This window comes from Culex quinquefasciatus, chromosome 2 (assembly GCF_015732765.1).
Source record: "Culex quinquefasciatus strain JHB chromosome 2, VPISU_Cqui_1.0_pri_paternal, whole genome shotgun sequence".
Lineage (NCBI taxonomy): Eukaryota > Metazoa > Arthropoda > Insecta > Diptera > Culicidae > Culex > Culex quinquefasciatus.
The window spans coordinates 75,301,050-75,320,057 of NC_051862.1; the positions used below are offsets into that span (position 1 = coordinate 75,301,050).

A 19,008-nucleotide genomic window follows, 5' to 3' on the forward strand; every position below is an offset into this window, starting at 1 on the left:
CACCCCCTCCATTTTTGTACCCTCCCAAAAAATCGACTTTTTGGCTATTTTTGAGCAAAACCCCTATCTTCAAACGGCAATAACTCAGGAGCCACAAATCTTAGAGGGTCGGTCTTAGACTCAATTTTGAAGGAAATTGGACGTAGAATCCATTTCCGTGATCAAAATGTTGATTAATTTATTTTTTCTACCTGTATTGCGCAATTGAAAACTTTAAACGGACGTATCTCAAAACACCCCAACTTATTTTTTTGATTTGACCTCGCCATCGTGTTCCCCGGCCAATTTTACATAAGAATCACTTATCGACAGAAATGAATATGTTTCGTTCCAGAGATATCGAATTTTAAAGTTTAGTGTTTTCGAGATTACCTACATCCTAGATCACAGGTGGGCTGATCAATAACTGCTACCTGGTGTTCTGGGAGATGATTAATTTAATTTATATTTTTATAATTTTACGCAAATATTTATTCAAATGGCTAATAGGGGAAATTCTCGTATGTTTGGCAGATTAAGTCCTCGCTCCTAGTTTCGTTCAATTTGCTTATTTTCACTATTTAAACAACAAATTTTGCAAAACTTTTGATAGAAACTTGCTTGTTCACTTCTTATTGAGCTATTTATCTCTCGATTTCAGTTGAAAACGTTTTTAATCAGCTGTAATTGAATGCCAAAGCGCTGATATGGCAACATTAGAGGAACGCTGGAATTAGATGCTGTTCCCCTACCTTGATCAATCTATTTTTGTGAAAGGAATATTTATTGGGTTATTTTGAATGCACCGTTTTTTACATGTTGCTAACCGTTTTAGAGTACCTCCGAGGCCATGACTAGGGCCTTTATCATAAGCGGTAGCAAAATAGTGCCATTTAGCAAAAACCCAAAAACCTGCTTTATTATTATTATTATTATTATTAAAGTTTATTATTGACACTTTACCATAATTTGGCAAATCTGATTTATGGTTTAAAAGATTGATCATATTAAATCAATTTTTATATTGTGAGCCAGCTTCATTTGATTAAAAGATGATTTTGGTCAAGGTACATTTAATTTAAAAAATCCTTATACGTGAGGACAGCAGCCGTATTGTGTTCCAAGAATCCAAGAATGAAAGAAGAAAAAAACTGTTGTTCGGACGGTGTCGAAATCATCGCAACTAAATTAGGGGAATTAGCAGCTTTGCAGCAGATCAAACTTTGTGATTTTCTTACATTTTTCAGTTTTATAATTTCCAGAAATCCTTTTCCTACTCCTTGTGTCCTTCACTAGAGTACAACGTATCAACAAATTTTATTCATTTTAATTCATATTTTTTACTCAATCGTGCACTTATTGTTTAGTGTTACTAACAAGATTAATTGCATTTTCCTGCTCGCTTCGTCGGAATCCAATTCTGCCCTTTACTGTGTGTCGTTATTACTCTGTCCTGTGGGTTAGCACAGAAATTCACCTAATTAATTTTTTTGAGCAAATAAACATTCGCGATTAAACTCCAGTTTCCTACAGTGTTATACAGTTATTTTTTGTCCAAATTGATAAAGATTATTCATGATGAAATATTATTTCAATAAATGACCAGGTAGCAGTTATTGATCAGCCCGCTTGTGTGCTTCTAGCAGATGCGGCGAATGAAGCTGATGTGGATAATCTCGAAAACACTAAACTTTAAAATTCGATATCTCTGGAACGAAACATATTCATTTCTGTCGATAAGTGATTCTTATGTAAAATTGGCCGGGGAACACGATGGTGAGGTCAAATCAAAAAAATAAGTTGGGATGTTTATAGATACGGCCGTTTAAAGTTTTCAATTGCGCAATACAGGTAGAAAAAATAAATTAATCAACATTTTGATCACGGAAATGGATTCTACGTTCAATTTCCTTCAAAATTGAGTTTAAGACCGACCCTCTAAGATTTGTGGCTCCTGAGTTATCGCCGTTTGAAGATAGGGGTTTTGCTCAAAAATCGCCAAAAAGTCGATTTTTTGGGAGGGTACAAAAATTGAGGGGGTGGTCCGATTTGGATGAAATTCGGGATTCTTGCATGTTTTGATAGTATCAACAGCCCTGCCAAATTTGAGCAGGATCGGAGAGGGTAATTTTCAAATGCTGTTCCGCTTCAGATGGAATGACAAATTTAACAAATTTAACAAATTTAACAAATTTAACAAATTTAACAAATTTAACAAATTTAACAAATTTTACAAATTTAACAAATTTAACAAATTTAACAAATTTAACAAATTTAACAAATTTAACAAATTTAACAAATTTAACAAATTTAACAAATTTGTTGGTGAATTTGGCGTCGTTGCACAGTGTTCGGAATGGCAAAATTAAGTGGAATAAATTGATAACTCCTTTATTTGACGTCCTAGCGAAATGGTGTCTTCGGAAGAGTTGTTGTACTTGATAAGGGCTATCTTTTGAAGTTATTGACATACAGGGTGACGACCTTCCAGGGTGTCAACCAAAAACTAATTTTGTTGGATGACGTTGTAGGGCTTTGGTGTCTTCGGCAAAGTTGTAGAGGAGAAAATTTCATGAAAGTTTGTCGAAGGCGTCAAATTTGTAGCTCTTAATCTATTCGAGATATACGCCATTTTTGCAAAAATGGTCCAAAAAAGCACTTTTTTGGTGATAACTCAAAATGTTAGCATTTTAGCGGCCTACTATGTTCTGGAGAGTTGTTTATGAAATAAAATTACACATCTTTGCCGAAGACAGCAAAATGTTTTGAGCCTTTATTGAGGAGTTATAACAATTTTTAGGTGATTTTGAGCCTATTTTCAAGTTGCTATGTTTTCAAAATGGCGCATTTTGGCGCAAAACCGAACAATGCACCTGAAAGTACTCACTTTCAACTACATTTCCTGAAAATATCTCCGTGTCTATCGGTGTCTATTTTTAGATAACTCAATTTTAGTTTGATTGTTTTTAATCAATTTATTTATAATTTTTAAGCGGAATCTTATTGAAAACCTGGTAATAATCGGTAAATTGAAGGGTAAATTGATCAACGTCATCCAACAAAGTTAGTTTTTGGTTGACACCCTGGAAGGTCGTCACCCTGTATGTCAATAACTTCAAAAGATAGCCCTTATCAAGTACAACAACTCTTCCGAAGACACCATTTCGCTAGGACGTCAAATAAAGGAGTTATCAATTTATTCCACTTAATTTTGCCATTCCGAACACTGTGGCGTTGGCAAATTGGTAAATAAAAATAGGTAAGAATAATTCTTTTGATCATTTTTGTAAAAATGATAATTTACATGACCTACGACCAATGAACAACTAACATTGAACAAGTTTCAGAATTTAACTCTACTTTTCTAATTATTGCGAAAAATTGAACTTAAAAATTATCAAAATAGGACCACCCCACGTTCAAAACAAGCTGTGTGACATATTCTGTGCCCTCTCTAAATTGTACCCCGCGATAAACCCCGTTGCTCGTTATGCCCGTTGCCACCACCCCAGCCTAGCCCAGCTCTGCAAGGGGAGTGATAAACACTGCGCCGGAAGAGTCCTGCCAGCGAATCCCTCCTTACAGAACGGATTCGCTCTAATTCCGAAAAATTGATATGTTCCTTATACGTTTGTGACTGTTTCGGGGGTTGTGTTCATGTACATCGCTGGCAACTGAGGCTCCAAGAGAAGGAGGAGAGATGTAGGTTATCACCCATTTGACAGTTTCCACTTTGGAAAGCTGCACAACATTTTGGGGTGGGATAGAGGGAAAGCTTTCGGGGGAGGCAGTGGTCTTCAATTGATTTCAATTCAATTGTCGTTTGGCTTAATTTCTGTGGAAAATTGAACAAGTTTGAGGACCACTGAACCCTCCCAAATAGGCTTTACTCAACTTTCAAACAAAAAAAAAGTCGCACTCCCACAATGGATGTGCAAATGTGACGAGCCTAGCAAAAAAGGAGTTGATATAGATTCGCACGAAATCCCACTCATTTTTCCAACTGTAAAATCCCTCTTTGACGACGCTGATGATGACGACAATCATGACGATAAAGCCAACTTTTACATTTTGAAATTTCCCCCGAGAAAAAGAAATGTTGTTCAGCCGAGCTTTGAGCTTGGAAATTAAACAATCGCAACGCTGGAAGCTTTTTTTTTGTAGGGAAACTCCCTCGGTAGTCGTGCAAAATGGAGGACCTATAAAAGTTACACGCAAAGTCAAGAGTTGTACTCGCTGGAAAAAGGCTTGATGTGAAATGTTTGAACCGGTTTCGGTACAACGGAGCCGGGAAAATGGCGAAAACTTTGCCCATGCGGAACGCTCTGTGCTCTTTTATTCGGTGAAAGCTGCATCAGTGGCAGATAAATGTTCATGTAGAAGTTTGTTTGTGCGATATTGGAAAGAAATGAACCTGAAGCATGTATTGGTTTCTGCGAAACGATACTTAGAAGATTAAGATCATTAATGTGTGAATAAAGTTTGTGATTTTGTGGTTGATTGATCAATTATGAATATAATTCATCAGATTCATAGGTATAAAGTATAACCAGACAACTCATTCAACTTCACCTTGAAAATCCCGACAAAAAAAAAAACCGTTTGTTTATGCGAACAAAGTTAGTCGCTCAACATGATCCGACTTGGAACAATCTCCAGCTGATACCACATCGTTGCTTCCAGCTGATGTGTGGTGTTGCCCTGAAGGATGTTGTGATTAGGATGTGGCCATATCAAATTTGTGCTCCACCCTGCCAGCAGTCTGAAGGTGAAGGTCTTGTCACGGTTTAGTTTGAATCGCATCAGTGGATGATTGTTTGGTTAAGTAGGGGTGAACAGTGCTTCATGATTTGAAAAAATAGATCGATATATTAAGATAAAAAATACTGAAATACTTTCTGCTACAGTTTACATCTTAGTTGGTTCAACCATTTTTTTTTAGCGAAATCTGCCATTTTGGTCATTACATTCTAAAAGTATACCTGCAAAATTAAAAAAAAAACACGAAATACTATAATGAAAACTTTAATGTAAAAAATGACCCTTATTACACGGAGAAAAAAGAGTTCCCAAAATCGTGAACAAGCGTTCATGAAATTGGGAACCACGAACAAAGTGTTCAAATCTCATGGTACGTTTTTGAAAAACGTACCATGAAATTTGAACACTTTGTTCGCGGTTCCCATTTTCATGAACGCTTGTTCACGATTTTCGGAACTCTTTTTTCTCCGTGTATTGGTTACACCGAACAAAAAAAATCATGCGCAGACTCAACTCGAGGGGAGGCATGAAGCAAAAATCATGACTCCCCTCGAGTTGAGCCTGCGCAGTCTTTTTCATATTTTGTAGGTCAGGTCAATTCTTATACATTTTTAGAAACTTTGTTGCACAAAAAAATTGATAAAAAAAAAAATGATAAGAATATTTAAGGGTTGGAAGTGTGACTTGTTCTATGAGATTTTGCCAATGGTTTTAAAAATATACTTTTTGTGGGTTCAACTTTGGCTGTGTTTTCACAAATATTTTCTACATTATATGTAAAAATAAGTATGCAGTATTTCTTGTACTGTCCCAGACTATGTCTCTAAGCAACTTAAACCATTTAATTGATAATGGTTTGATTCCAGAGTTGAAAAACTGAAAAACATGACAAAAATGAAAAAGTACCTGTGAAAACATCAAAAACTAAAAATTCACAAGGTACGAGGTGGTAGGAATGGCGAAATACTATCAGAAACAAACATAACTCAAAAAGATAAATTCGAATATAAATACTAAAAATGAAACAAGAAAAACTAAAAAAAAAGTTTAGTATTTCGTAGAATAAAATGCTCATCATAAGGCTCCTAAATACGGGAAAAATATAAATAAAATATAAATTTTAGAAAAAAAAGTTAATTACAATCATGAATTTAAAAAATCCATGTTTTGACGAACAAATTGCAAAAAAAAAATACTTCCATTCAATATTATGACCTTTTGAAATGTTAGTCCTGATTTAAAACTTTTGAAAATATTGTTTTCGAAAAACGTGGACCATTATTTGCTAAGATATCGACATTAAAAAATGATGGGTTTAAAAAGCAAAATATAGAGAATTTTCTCAGCTCTTCAAACATTTTTTTTTTTCAAAGCTGGACAAACATGGCCACCAATTTTAAAAATTAATTACTGAGACTTTTTTCAAATTAGTTACGTAAAATGGTTATAACTAGAAAACGGTTCACTTTATCAAAATTTCACTCAGGTACTTTTTGGTTGTGAATTCAATTTTAAATCGAAAAAAGAAGTTGAGAAATGTTTGCGACCAATATTTGGATTTTTTCAAACATCAGTATTGATTTAAAAATTCATAAATTGGTCATAGATTTTTTGCACTTTCTAAAAATTTCTGAAAAGTTTGCATTTGATGTCTCTTAAAACATATCAGGAAATAAAAACAAATAAAACAGTGTATTTTTTTCTATATCAAGGTTCACCAAATTATTTTTCAACGTGCATCTTTTTTTCAGTGTAGTCCTCATCGATGATTACAACTTCGCTAAAAGTTCCAAATCGATCAAAAAAATCCTTCAAAAGATACATTTTTTTTTGATTTTCATATATCATTGTTGTATGGACAGCTGAAATTAAAATTCATATGAACAAACTAATGATGCAAAATGGTTTCTTTGGGCAAACCAAAGGCACCAAAAAAGTTTCAGCCGAATTCAAAAATACAAAAAAAAAAACGAATGCTTAAATTCTCAGCTAATCCATCGAGCGTTTCACATAATGTGGTATTATCTTGAGAACGGTGCATTTTCTCAAAACAGAAGGGTAATTTTTTCATTTAGAACAAAAAAAATCATTTGAAAATTTCGCGTTTTTTCTAATTTTGCAGGGTTATTTTTAAGAGTGTGACAATGTTCTACAAATGTGAAGGGCAGACAACTACACAAATTTTGATATCGCGAATTTACCAAAAAAAGGTTTGAAAAAGTTACTTTTTGCGTTTCTTTTTGTTTCGTCGTCCGTGTCTGTCGCGGGTGATCATGAACGGGCATGATCGACGACGACCAAATTTTTCAATTTTTTTTTTCGTAAAATCACGATGGGTAGTTCTCTACCAACTCACACGAAATCGGGAAAAGTTGCCCCGACCCCTCTTCGATTTGCGTGAAACTTTGTCCTAAGGAGTAACTTTTGTCCCTGATCACGAAACCGAGGTCCGTTTTTTGATATCTCGTGACGGAGGGGCGGTACGACCCCTTCCATTTTTGAACATGCGAAAAAAGAGGTGTTTTTCAACAATTTGCAGCCTGAAACGGTGATGAGATAGAAATTTGGTGTCAAAGAGACTTTTATGTAAAATTGGACGCCCGATTTGATGGCGTACTCAGAATTCCGAAAAAACGTATTTTTCATCGAAAAAACACTAAAAAAGTTTTAAAAATTCTCCCATTTTCCGTTACTCGACTGTAAAAAATTTTGGAACATGTTATTTCATGAGAAATTTAATGTACTTTTCGAATCTACATTGCACAGTGGTCCAGATCGCAAAATTAAGTGGAAAATGGATTTTCCGAAAAATGGTGACGTTTTGGAGCTTTGGTGTCTTCAGAAGAGTTGTTGCAAATTTTTGGTTTGGTTCAAAATTAGGGTGGTTCACGATTAGGGTGATTTTGAAAATCTAACTTTTCAGGAATATTTTTGGAATTTTTGTCTTCTAGAAAGTTGATGGGCTTGCCAATCAAAACTTTGTCGAAGACACCAAAATTTATCTCGTAATCTACGCCTTCTATGACCAAATTTATAAAAGCATCTGAGCAAACCTTCAAAAATCAGTTTTTGAACGTGGCAATTCAGGGTTAACTTTTAGAGAAAAGTGATATTCGGAGCACTTTTAGAGCTCTACAAAACAAACATTTTCATTTTTGACATGTCAATTTGGACTTAAGGGTCAAAAGTTACAGCCATTTAAGGTAAAAAGATGCAAATTTAAAACTTAAATATCTCAAAATGGCGCAAGCCAAATTTTGAAACACTAGGTTGCATTTGAAAGAAGAGATCTAGCACTACAAACGCTGAAAAAATCTCAGGGTGTTTTCTTTAAACTTGAGATATCTTCATTTGAAAAGTCTAATTTTCAAGGGAAAACCATATGGGACCACCTAACGAAATTCGAAAATTGTCCAAATATATGTTTTCCATGTAATTTTGCCCGCTGAATCTGCCCTCAGTATTGAGCCAAAATGTCAACAAATCGATTTTGGTCATATTTTGGGTTTAAATGATAATTTACATGGAAACCCAAAATATGACCAAAATCGATTTGTTGACATTTTGGCTCAATTCTGAGGGCAGATTCAGATTCAGCGAAATTACATGGAAAAATATATTTGGACAATTTTCGAATTTCGTTAGGGTGGTCCCATATGGTTTTCCTTGAAAATTAGACTTTTCAAATGAAGATATCTCAAGTTTAAAGAAAAACACCCTGAGATTTTTCAGCGTTTGTAGTGCTAGATCTCTTCTTTCAAATGCAACCTAGTGCTTAAAATTTGGCTTGCGCCATTTTGAGATATTTAAGTTTTAAATTTGCATCTTTACCTTAAAATGGCTGTAACTTTGACCCTTAAGTCCAAATTGACATGTCAAAAATGAAAATGTTTGTTTTGTAGAGCTCTAAAAGTGCTCGAATATCACTTTTCTAAAAGTTAACCCTGAATTGCCACGTTCAAAACTGATTTTTGAAGGTTTGCTCAGATGCTTTTATAAATTTGGTCATAGAAGGCGTAGATTACGAGATAAAATTTTGGTGTCTTCGACAAAGTTGCTTGGATTGGCAAGCCCATCAACTTTTAGAAGACAAAAAATTCCCAAAATTCCTGAAAGTTAGATTTTCAAAATCACCCTAATCGTGAACCACCTAATTTTGAACCAAACCAAAAGTTGCCCTTCCATTTGCAACAACTCTTCTGAAGACACCAAAGCTCCAAAACGTCACCATTTTTCGGAAAATCCATTTTCCACTTAATTTTGCGATCTGACCACTGTGCATTGATTCATTTTTCATTTAGAACAAAATTTTTCATTTTAAAATTTCGTGTTTTTTTTTTTTGAGTGTAACAATGTTCTATAAAGTTGTAGAGCAGACAATTACAAAATTTTAATATATAGACATAAGGGGTTTGCTTATAAAAATCACGAGTTATCGCGATTTTACGAAAAAAAGTTTTGAAAAAGTTACTTTTTGCGTTTCTCTTTGTTTCGTCGTCCGTGTCTGTCGCAAGTGACCATGAATGGCCATGATCGATGACGACCAACTTTTTCAAAACTTTTTTTTCGTAAAATCGCGATAACTCTTGATGTTTATAAGCAAACCCCTTATGTCTATATATCAAAATTTTTGTAATTGTCTGCTCTACAACTTTATAGAACATTGTTACACTCTAAAAAATAACCCTGCAAAGTTAAAAAAAACACGAAATTTTAAAATGAAAAATTTTGTTCTAAATGAAAAAATGACCCTTCTGGGACAATGTAGATTCGAAAAGTACATTAAATTTTCCATAAAATGACATGTTCCAAATTTTTTTACAGTCGAGTAACGGAAAATGGGAGAATTTTTAAAACTTTTTTAGTGTTTTTCCGATGAAAAATACGTTTTTTCGGAATTCTGAGTACGCCATCAAATCGGACGTCTAATTTTACATAAATGTCCCTTTGACACCAAATTTCTATCTCATCACCGTTTCAGGCTGCAAATTATTGAAAAACACCTCTTTTTTCACATGTTCAAAAATGGAAGGGGTCGTACCGCCCCTTCATCACGAGATATCAAAAAACGGACCTCGGATTCGTGATCAGGGTTAAAAGTTACCCCTTAGGACAAAGTTTTACGCAAATCGAAGAGGGGTCGGGGCAACTGCTGTGTGAGTTGGCGGAGAATTACCCCGATAACTTGTGATGTTTATAAGCAAACCACTTATGTTTCTTTATCATTTTTTTTTTGTAATTGTCTGTTCTATAACTTTGTAGAACATTGTTAGGGGAGTTTGGGGTAATATGGACAGGGGGGGTAATTTGGACACCCCTTTAAAAATCACGTTCTCGTCGGATATAAAGTGAAAACGGCAATTTAAGTGATAAGGCTAGTACTAGAAATGGCCTAGGAGTATGGGCAAACCAAAAAAATCGGAATAGGTTAAGTAGTTTTGGTGTAATATGTAAAAGTTTCCAAAGGCCGGTTGGCACTGCCTTAAATTCTAATATTTGAAGGTTAGGAAATAAGGTTTTGCAGGGGTTATATGGCAAAAAAGTGGACATTTTATGTTTAAGGGGGTTGCTTGGACGATGCCTGAGATATGTACGTATAAAAATTGTGCATTTTATCCATTTTTATCATCAAAAATTGCAATTTATGATAGAATATGCTATGGGGTAATTTGGACATGGCTTGTGGGGTAATTTGGACATACCTGAAAGTCTACCTGTCAGGCAACAAAAAAGTTACTTTCATGGTTGGATGAGTTTTTAAAGCGATTTAGATAAATTTAGAGGGATTTAATATGTCAAAACAATCAAAAAGGAATGTGAGCAATGAGCACTTTCACAAAACCCCTATTTTTTAATTAAGATAAATTTATTCCAATATTCGAATTGATGAAAATCTGATAACTGTACATTTGGCGTTCAACAAGACTCTTATGTTGATTGCTTTTAATTAATTTCTTTGACATTTCTAATTTCTATGCTGGTTTACAATAATATTTAAATTTGAAGGGCAACAGAATGTCAAATTTAAAAAAAATGATATTTTCAGGCTAATAAACTCTATATAATTTCTATATTTCTAAATTTCTATATTCTATATAATCACTAAAAACTATACTTGTGCCTAATCCAGAATCAATGTTTAAATCATTTCAGTATTAATGATTAAATTATGTATACTACCCTGAACTATTTGTTATCTTCCTATTGAATTATAGTTCTATCACAAAATCATTATTTAAACCTTTGATGAAATTTTGTGAGCAAAACAACACTTCAAAATATAAAGCAATTACAAAATCAGGTTGAAGGATAAAAAACATGCCCAAAAAATCAAATGTTAAACTTATTCTTCAACATGTGTCCAAATTACCCCTCAAAAGGTGTTCATATTACCCCACAAGGTATGTCCATATTACCCCACAAAGCATGTCCAAATTACCCCACAAGGCATGTCCAAATTACCCCATAGGGGTGTTCATATTACCACCACACAAAAATGTGGGGGTAATTTGGACACCTTTTAATTTTTGCGATAAAAATGGGTTTTTCATCTAAATTTATTGAAATAAATGACATTTTTCCATCAAATATGGTCTCTTTTATCCTCTGGTGTCATCCACATTCCTTTAAAATATCCATACAGCCCGTGACAGAGCAATTTCCTTAGGGTGTCCAAATTACCCCACACTCCCCTACACTCTAAAAAATCCTACAAAGTTAGAAAAACACGAAATTTTAAAATGAAAATTTTTGTTCTAAATGAAAAACAGATTCGGGTCAATAAAGATTTAAAAAAGTACGTTAAATTTTCCTTAAAATGACATGTTCCAAAATTTTATACAGTCGAGTAACGGAAAGTGTGAGGACTTTTAAAACTTTTCTAGTGTTTTTTCGATGAAAAACTAACTTAATCCACCTAAGCGGTTGGTGCCTTCCTCACCCTTTCACTTAAGTGGTCATAACTCGAGACAGGGTTGTCAGATCTTTGACGATTTGGGCTCGTTGGAAAGATCTTTCAATTGCCTAACCAACGGTGGGTTGGATGATGGATCCGGATATATTTTTAATACATTTAAGTTAGATCCGGCCTCAAAAATGTACATAAATATCATTTAAGTGGTCATAACTCGACACAGGGTTGCCAAATCTTTGATGTTTTGGGCTCGTTGGAAAGGTCTTGCGATTATCTAATCAACGATGTATATCGTGACGATATTTGAATCGATTACCGGTCACTTATCCAACATCCGGATAAATACAAAAACACATTTTGATACATAACTTTTGAACTACATATCGAAACATTTTAAAAATCGATAGGTACGTATGGGATTTAAACCAAATCAAATGCAACTGATTTAACAAAATCGGTTCAGCCAGTGCTGAGAAAACTTAGTGAGAGTTTTGGTCACATACACACACATACTCACACACGGACATTTGTTCAGTTTTCGATTCTGAGTCGATAGGTATACATGAAGGTGGGTCTGAGAGCTTTCTGTGAAAATTTCATTTTTAGAGCAGGATTACAGCTTTACCTCAGTGGAAAAGGCAAAATACGTTTTTCGGAATTCTGAGTACGCCATTAAATCGGGCGTCTTATTTTACATAAAAGTCCCTTTGACACCAAATTTCTATCTCATCACCGTTTCAGGCTGCAAATTATTGAAACACACCTCTTTTTTCGCATGCTCAAAAATAAAAGGGGTCGTATCGACCCTCCGTCACGAGATATCAAAAACCGGACCTCAGATTCGTGATTAGGGACAAAAGTTACCCTGTACAAAATTTATGATTATTCTTAAAAAAGTTTAAAAAATCATTAATAAAAATTATGGGTTTAGAGAAATTGATTTTTTCGTTTAAAAAGTTTATTATGATACCGGCCACTTTTCAATGTATCAATTTTTTTTCAATAATTCTCACCAATCTCGGTCGATTTCGTAGGGAATTGCTCAGCATAAATTTAAATCATCCGATGATAAAAGAATTCTCTTTCCGAATATTAAAAAAAAAAAGATTTGTTTAAAACATGATTTTTGGCTAATTTTTGATCGATACGCTTTTTCAATATGATCTGTAATGTGGAACAATCCATGACAAGAAATTTATAATAAAAAATATACACTCAAATAAAAATCCAAAATCAAGCATCCCTTCGAAAACACAAAATTCATCGCATCATCGCGAACCAGGTACGTTACCACCCTTTCCCCTTAAATCAACACTTGCTCTGGTTGATCCAAAGTCATGCATGATTTGGCCCCGCGCCGCTATCGTTGACTTTCCTCATTGGCAACGAGCGGCGCAAACTTCCGGCGGTTATCCGAAACTCCGAAGCCTCTCGAATGCGTTGATTCTGGCCGGGGTGGTCTCGTGGTGTTGCACTTTGGCACACTGTTTCAAACGATGTTTGGCCAAATCTCGCCTGGAGGGCGAAGGTCAGCAGCATCCTGGAGGGATAGCGCCTAGGGTGTGTAATCAAGCATCGAACGCGAGGAAACTTGGAACGACGAACTTTCCACCAATACGATGAAAGCTAGCATTTTGGGGTGGGGAGTCCGGTTGGATTTTGATGAAAGTTCGAACCCGGGAAAAGTTTCACCCTTTTGCTGGAAAGCTTTCATGCTGGATTCGGTGGAATATTCTAGCTAGATTTAATTAATTGCCATGTTAGGTGGTGTTAATACAAGACTCTTGTACAGTTTGAGGTTATGGCACCCTGATTCTCTATAGAAATTAAGGTGAAATTAGGATGTTCGTTGATGTTAGTTTTACTAGATAAACCAAATTTAAAGAATTTCAATTGAAATATCATCCCACATTAATGACTCCAGTTAAATCCCATTAAGAATCCATAATTCATTTACCGTAATAAGCGCCATTTCGCTTTTATCACAACTGTCCATCTGTTATTGCTCTCCCTGTTGCAATGGTCCGGAAAGTACCCATTACAAGAGTCCTAATGAGCCTAATGAACCGGGGGCGCTGATTGAGATCTCTCTCTCACCTCAACTCATTTTCTACTGCTGTTGAGCGTTAAGCCGCGATGTGATCACTGTTTAAAAATTCATCCGCAGCAAAACTGACAACACTTAGGCTTCAACAGTGGTTCTTATTCGTTGTTTTCTGGTCAAAATTATTTGATTTTTTTCTGCGTTTTTTTAACGTACTTGAAACAACAACTCTTTAAAAAAACATATCAACTTGCTAATTTTAATTTAAACTGGTAGCACTGTTCCTAGGACGTGTCAAGTTCAACACCTACCATCAGTTCAATTTCCTGATCATTTTCCTGTTTCCTCACTTCTTTCCACTTCAAATCCTACCCTGGATCCCCATCTAATTCCTAGGTATATTGTGTTTGCCTCCACCGAGCACCCATAATTACGGAGGGTAACAACTTTTCCCCATTTATCAATTACATCAATCAGCCATTTTCACGACACGGACAGGTGAAGCAGCCGCCACACGGACAGCAACAAAAAAAGGGCACTAGCTAGGGTACACGCGATGCTCGTTTAATAAATGAAACTCCCAAAGGATCATCCTTGACACCACCTCACCGGTCTCCTGACATGACACGTGGCTAAATAGGGATAATGGAGTGATTCCACGGCAAATGGCATGTAGTGTAGATGTTAATGAGCTTTTTTTGTGCTTCATTTTCTTGTTTTGAACGTAAACGTCACAAAATTAACTTTAAAATTAAATCTGAGCAATTATTTGAATCTCTATCCATCGATTCCTTAAGTCCAAATAAGCCATTTTGCATCATTTGTTTCTTCATAAAAAGCTCAAATAAGTGTTTATGACAAACGCGAACACAGCAATCTTCCCATGCGCCAGTGATAACGCAAACCGCCGCTTTAATTTTCTAGCTTCGGTTAGCTTTTCTCAGTTCGGTTTCGTGTCTGGCACTCACTCGTGGCATGAACCCAGCGTATGAGACAAGGTGGTTCACTGGGTTCATGCCACGGATAAGTGCCAGACACGAAACAATAAATTCAAAGCAAAACCGAGGTACAAGTGAACCGCGTGTGCCGCACGGTGCAGGGAAGTTTGCCATTCAGCTTCTATGAAAGTGACAGAGTGAGAGAATGCTATTTTTACAACCGCCCCACTACACACTCAACCGCGAGTACCTTAGGTAGATATCCATTGGCGTGAAAACGATATAAACGATGAAAAGCTTAGGAAGCTCCTATTGGAATCCAAAGTACTCTGTTAAATTAACTTACGAAATCACGAAAAAACGAAGCCTACTTTTAGGCTATTTTAGGAGCACACGGGAAACAAATTGATTGTAGTCGGATAAAAGTCCTATGTCACAAAAGTTTTTGCATAAACGTTGGACAGGGCAAAAGAAACCGAAAACCTAGGATACCTTCAATGCTAACAAGACATCGATAGGCATGCTACTGCAAAACAAATATATCTCGAGCCACAAACAATATGCGAGGGCATCCTCGCGCCAGTATTCGAAGCTCAACTTGACAACTCGTCTACTTGGCGACGAAGCGTCTAAAATCGATGCAGTGTGACTTTTTGGCGATTTTATCCAATAACAATTCATGCTGAATCGTAATATAACGAAAATGGAAATGATGTCCAGCTGTAAAGTAAAACCTATACCTTTCTTTAGTAATAAAGACAAAAAATAAATCGTTCTGAAAATTGATCGGTATTGCCGATAGATGTCAAATTTGTTTCAGATGCCCACTCATGGTCTGTACTTTGAATGTAGAAAGAAAATTCAGATAAAATTAGCATCGTTAAATGTTGGCGAAGGTCACCAGGAATTTTTTTTCTTATGGTAGGTAGTATGGTAGGGAGTATATTTTCTCAAAATTCGAGGGTTGGAGATAGACGAGTTCTGTCAAGGTGAATCGATAGAGAGTCGAAAATCGATGCAGTGTGATTTTTTTACGATTTTTCCGATGAAAATTCATGACGTCCAGCCATAAAGTAAAACCTATACCTATCTTTAATAAGAAAGGCAAAACTATATGATTTCTTGAAAAAAAAATGTTAAGTATCAAAAATGCATACACTTAAAATTCTAACAAAAAACATTTTAACTGTAAAATTCGAATTGGAAATCAAAAAATATTGTCGTAAAATTTTGTTAAGGTACACCGATTATGAGTTACTGTTATTTGGAACCATCCATACACCACGTGGACACCTTAGGGGGTGTTGGCGATTGTCCACGGTCCATACAAAAAAGATTTTTTTGTATGGACAATTGTCCACGAAGGGGGGGGGGGGGGTTCGAGATTTCCAAAAAAGTGTCCACGTGGTTTATGGATGGTCCCATTTTTAGGTTAAAGTATTCAACAAAACTGTATTTTTTTGTTATAGTGTCTTTGGCCATCTTTGAACAAAACATATTCGAAAAGCTATGAAAATTATCAATAATTAGATTTTTTGGACATTGTTGATCCGACCTTGGGTTGCTGAAATAAGGTCTGTCAAGGAATAAATATTACCAATAATGAGTTTTTTTTTAAATTTTACCCGATTGGCCCTGAATTTCCAATCGATGATATCTTGGAAACCATTAATAAGATTTTTCATAGTAGTAGTCAAGCTTTTGAGATAGTTTTGAATATTTTGAAAAACAAATTATCAGATTTTTAAACCATGTTCAATAGGGACAAATAATATGATTATTAAAAATCTGAAAATATTTTTTTGCAAGGAGTCTAATTCAACCTGTTAAAACTCGCGGTGCATCTGGGAATGTTGACAGATTATGAATCAGAAAAAGTTTTTTTTCTCCAAATATGAGTACACCTTATTTTCTAAGATTCTCTTTTTATTGTGTTTGACAAGGAGTGTGATTAATATATCTTTATGATTTTAATTTGTAATAAATCAGTAAAATATTTTTCTCTAAAAGTATTCAGGATAAACATTGTAAATTGATAACATTCAATTTTCTTCTTTGTTTGTTTTTGCTTTTATAACCGATGAACAAAATTTATATGTTTCTTATGAATAAAATGTCAAATCAGGAGTTTTTATGTAAAATTGTCTAGAGAATCGATTCCCGCTATCGGTTTGTAAAAATTTAGACGTTCAGACCACTTTTTAAAACAACGGTTTCATTAAATGATTTTTGTATTTTTTTAGGAGAGACATATCATCCTGCATTTTTCGTCAATCATTTTGTAACATCTTAGTCTACTTCCTCAAAAATTTTGAACGAAAAAAAATCGTTACATCACCTTTAAATTTAATTTTTAAACTTAAAAATCAAAAAATCTCATATAAGTGTGTATTTTTATTTCAGGAAGCCCGTCCAATTTATTTCAAGTATGATTTTCATCACTTTTTGGTACGATGCAATGGCTTTGAGATTCAGTAATTTTTAAATTGCAAAATACAAATATATTCAAATAACATACGCCCTTCTCAAATGTTATATTCGAATATAATTGACTCCATATACACAAAAATGGCTGATATATGCCTAGGATAACCAAGGGAATGGTGGAAAGAGAGGAATCACAAATCCGAATAAATAATTTCAAGATTTTTCAGGTGTAAATCGAAAACGCGATCAAAAATTAAAGTGGAAGAATAAGGCTTTTAACTGCTTATTTAATTGTCGGTGTACAGGACGCCTCACTGTTTAATCATTTTCTGACGTCCATTCAATTTTGCAGTCCAAACCAAGTCATTGAATTGGAAAAATAAAATTCGTTTTCAAATTTTCTTTTCTTGATTTGTGTGCACCTACGTCGAAGACCAAGATTGTTTACTCTTGCTCTTTGGTCTGACAGTCTTGGTCTGACAGATTTGGTCTGTCAGCTTTATCATGGATTTTGGTCTGGTCTAGGCGAGGGATAGGACACAGCACCTTCCTGAGGATAAAATGTCTACAAAGTTTTATTGAAATCGGAAAGGGTCAGGTACAAAAGTACCAGAAAAATTTCTGTTTTGGAATTGCTCTAAACGGAAAAAACGGAATCGACGTAACACCTTATAATGTGGCCCTCTTAAACCTTGCGGTTTCGTCAACGGATTCACAGGCGTGTATCGTTCTTTTTGCGACAAGACTCCGCCTCCCGGGTCTCCTAAGTGTGAAGGTATGGCACGGGGAGAGGGCACCGAAAACCTATATTTACACTTAGAATTTTTTTGCGTCCGCCTCGGGATTCGAACCGGCGACCTCTGAATTGTGAGTCCAGTGCGCGGTCCGATTGATCCACACAGGCAGACACAGAATTGCTCTACTGTTTTTGCCTTCCTCACTGAGGTAAGGCTATAATCCTGCTCTAAAAATGAACTTCGTATAAAAACGTCGTAGACCCACCTTCATGTATACATATCGACTCAGAATCGAAAACTGAACAAATGTCTGTGTGTATGTGTGTGTGTATGTATGTATGTGACCAACAAACTAGCTCATGTTTCTCGGCACTGGCTGAACCGATTTGACCCGAACTTGTTGCATTCGACTTGGTTTAGGGTCCCATAGATCGAGTTTTATACAGATTGAAGCAGAGTTCGGAAACTCACTCACGAGGTACTCAACTATGAGGAAAAACTAAGTTACCTGCGAGTAAATTACTCATCACTCTCGGTGAGTGTGAGGGCCTTCCTCATTTACTCACAAAGAGGGCTTTGAGCGCTCATGAGGGCTATTTTAGAAAACAAATTTCGAGATGTCAAACTGTACATCGGTGATTTCCTTGTTCACTCAACAGCGAAAAAGTAGTCCTGATGGTAGAGGCCCAGTGCTATTAATTAGAAGTTTTTGTATCACAGTGGTTCAAATCCTGATTTTTATCTGTTTTTTTTTTTCAGCGAGTTTAAAAACCACAAAGGTTGTTGTCAACTTCCAGCTATCCTACCGACGGATAGGTCGGAGGTTGTTTAGACGGGGGATGCCTCTGCGGGTGGATTTTTACAGCTTTACCAGCAGTGGATGGCCGTGTTGCTGAGGTAAGTGGCCACTCCCGGTCGTCGTCAGTTGTACAAATGTTTTTTGGTTCAGCATCGGGACATGCCGAAGAAGTTGCAGTAGCCGCCGGTGGCTTTGGCTTGGAGGATCACTGAAAACTAAAAAGGCCGATCCAGTGCTATAACAGCTTTAGGCTAGGGCCACCGGCGGCTGCTGAGGCTCCACTGGCGTGTCCTGGTTCTTAGGCAAGACATATTGGTAGAACTGTCAGCGACCGGGAGTAGCCACAGTTGCACAGCTGTCGAAGGGAGTGACCACCATTACCCACAGCAACACGGCCATCTTCTTTTGGT

The 19,008-nt window shown here is 35.7% G+C and overlaps 1 protein-coding gene across 2 annotated transcripts in view; it reads left to right on the plus strand.

Annotated features, from left to right (window-relative positions):
- LOC6054058 (kin of IRRE-like protein 1) overlaps nt 1-19,008 on the plus strand; it is an 807,298-nt gene that overhangs the window by 318,209 nt on the left and 470,081 nt on the right. The window lies entirely within an intron of this gene.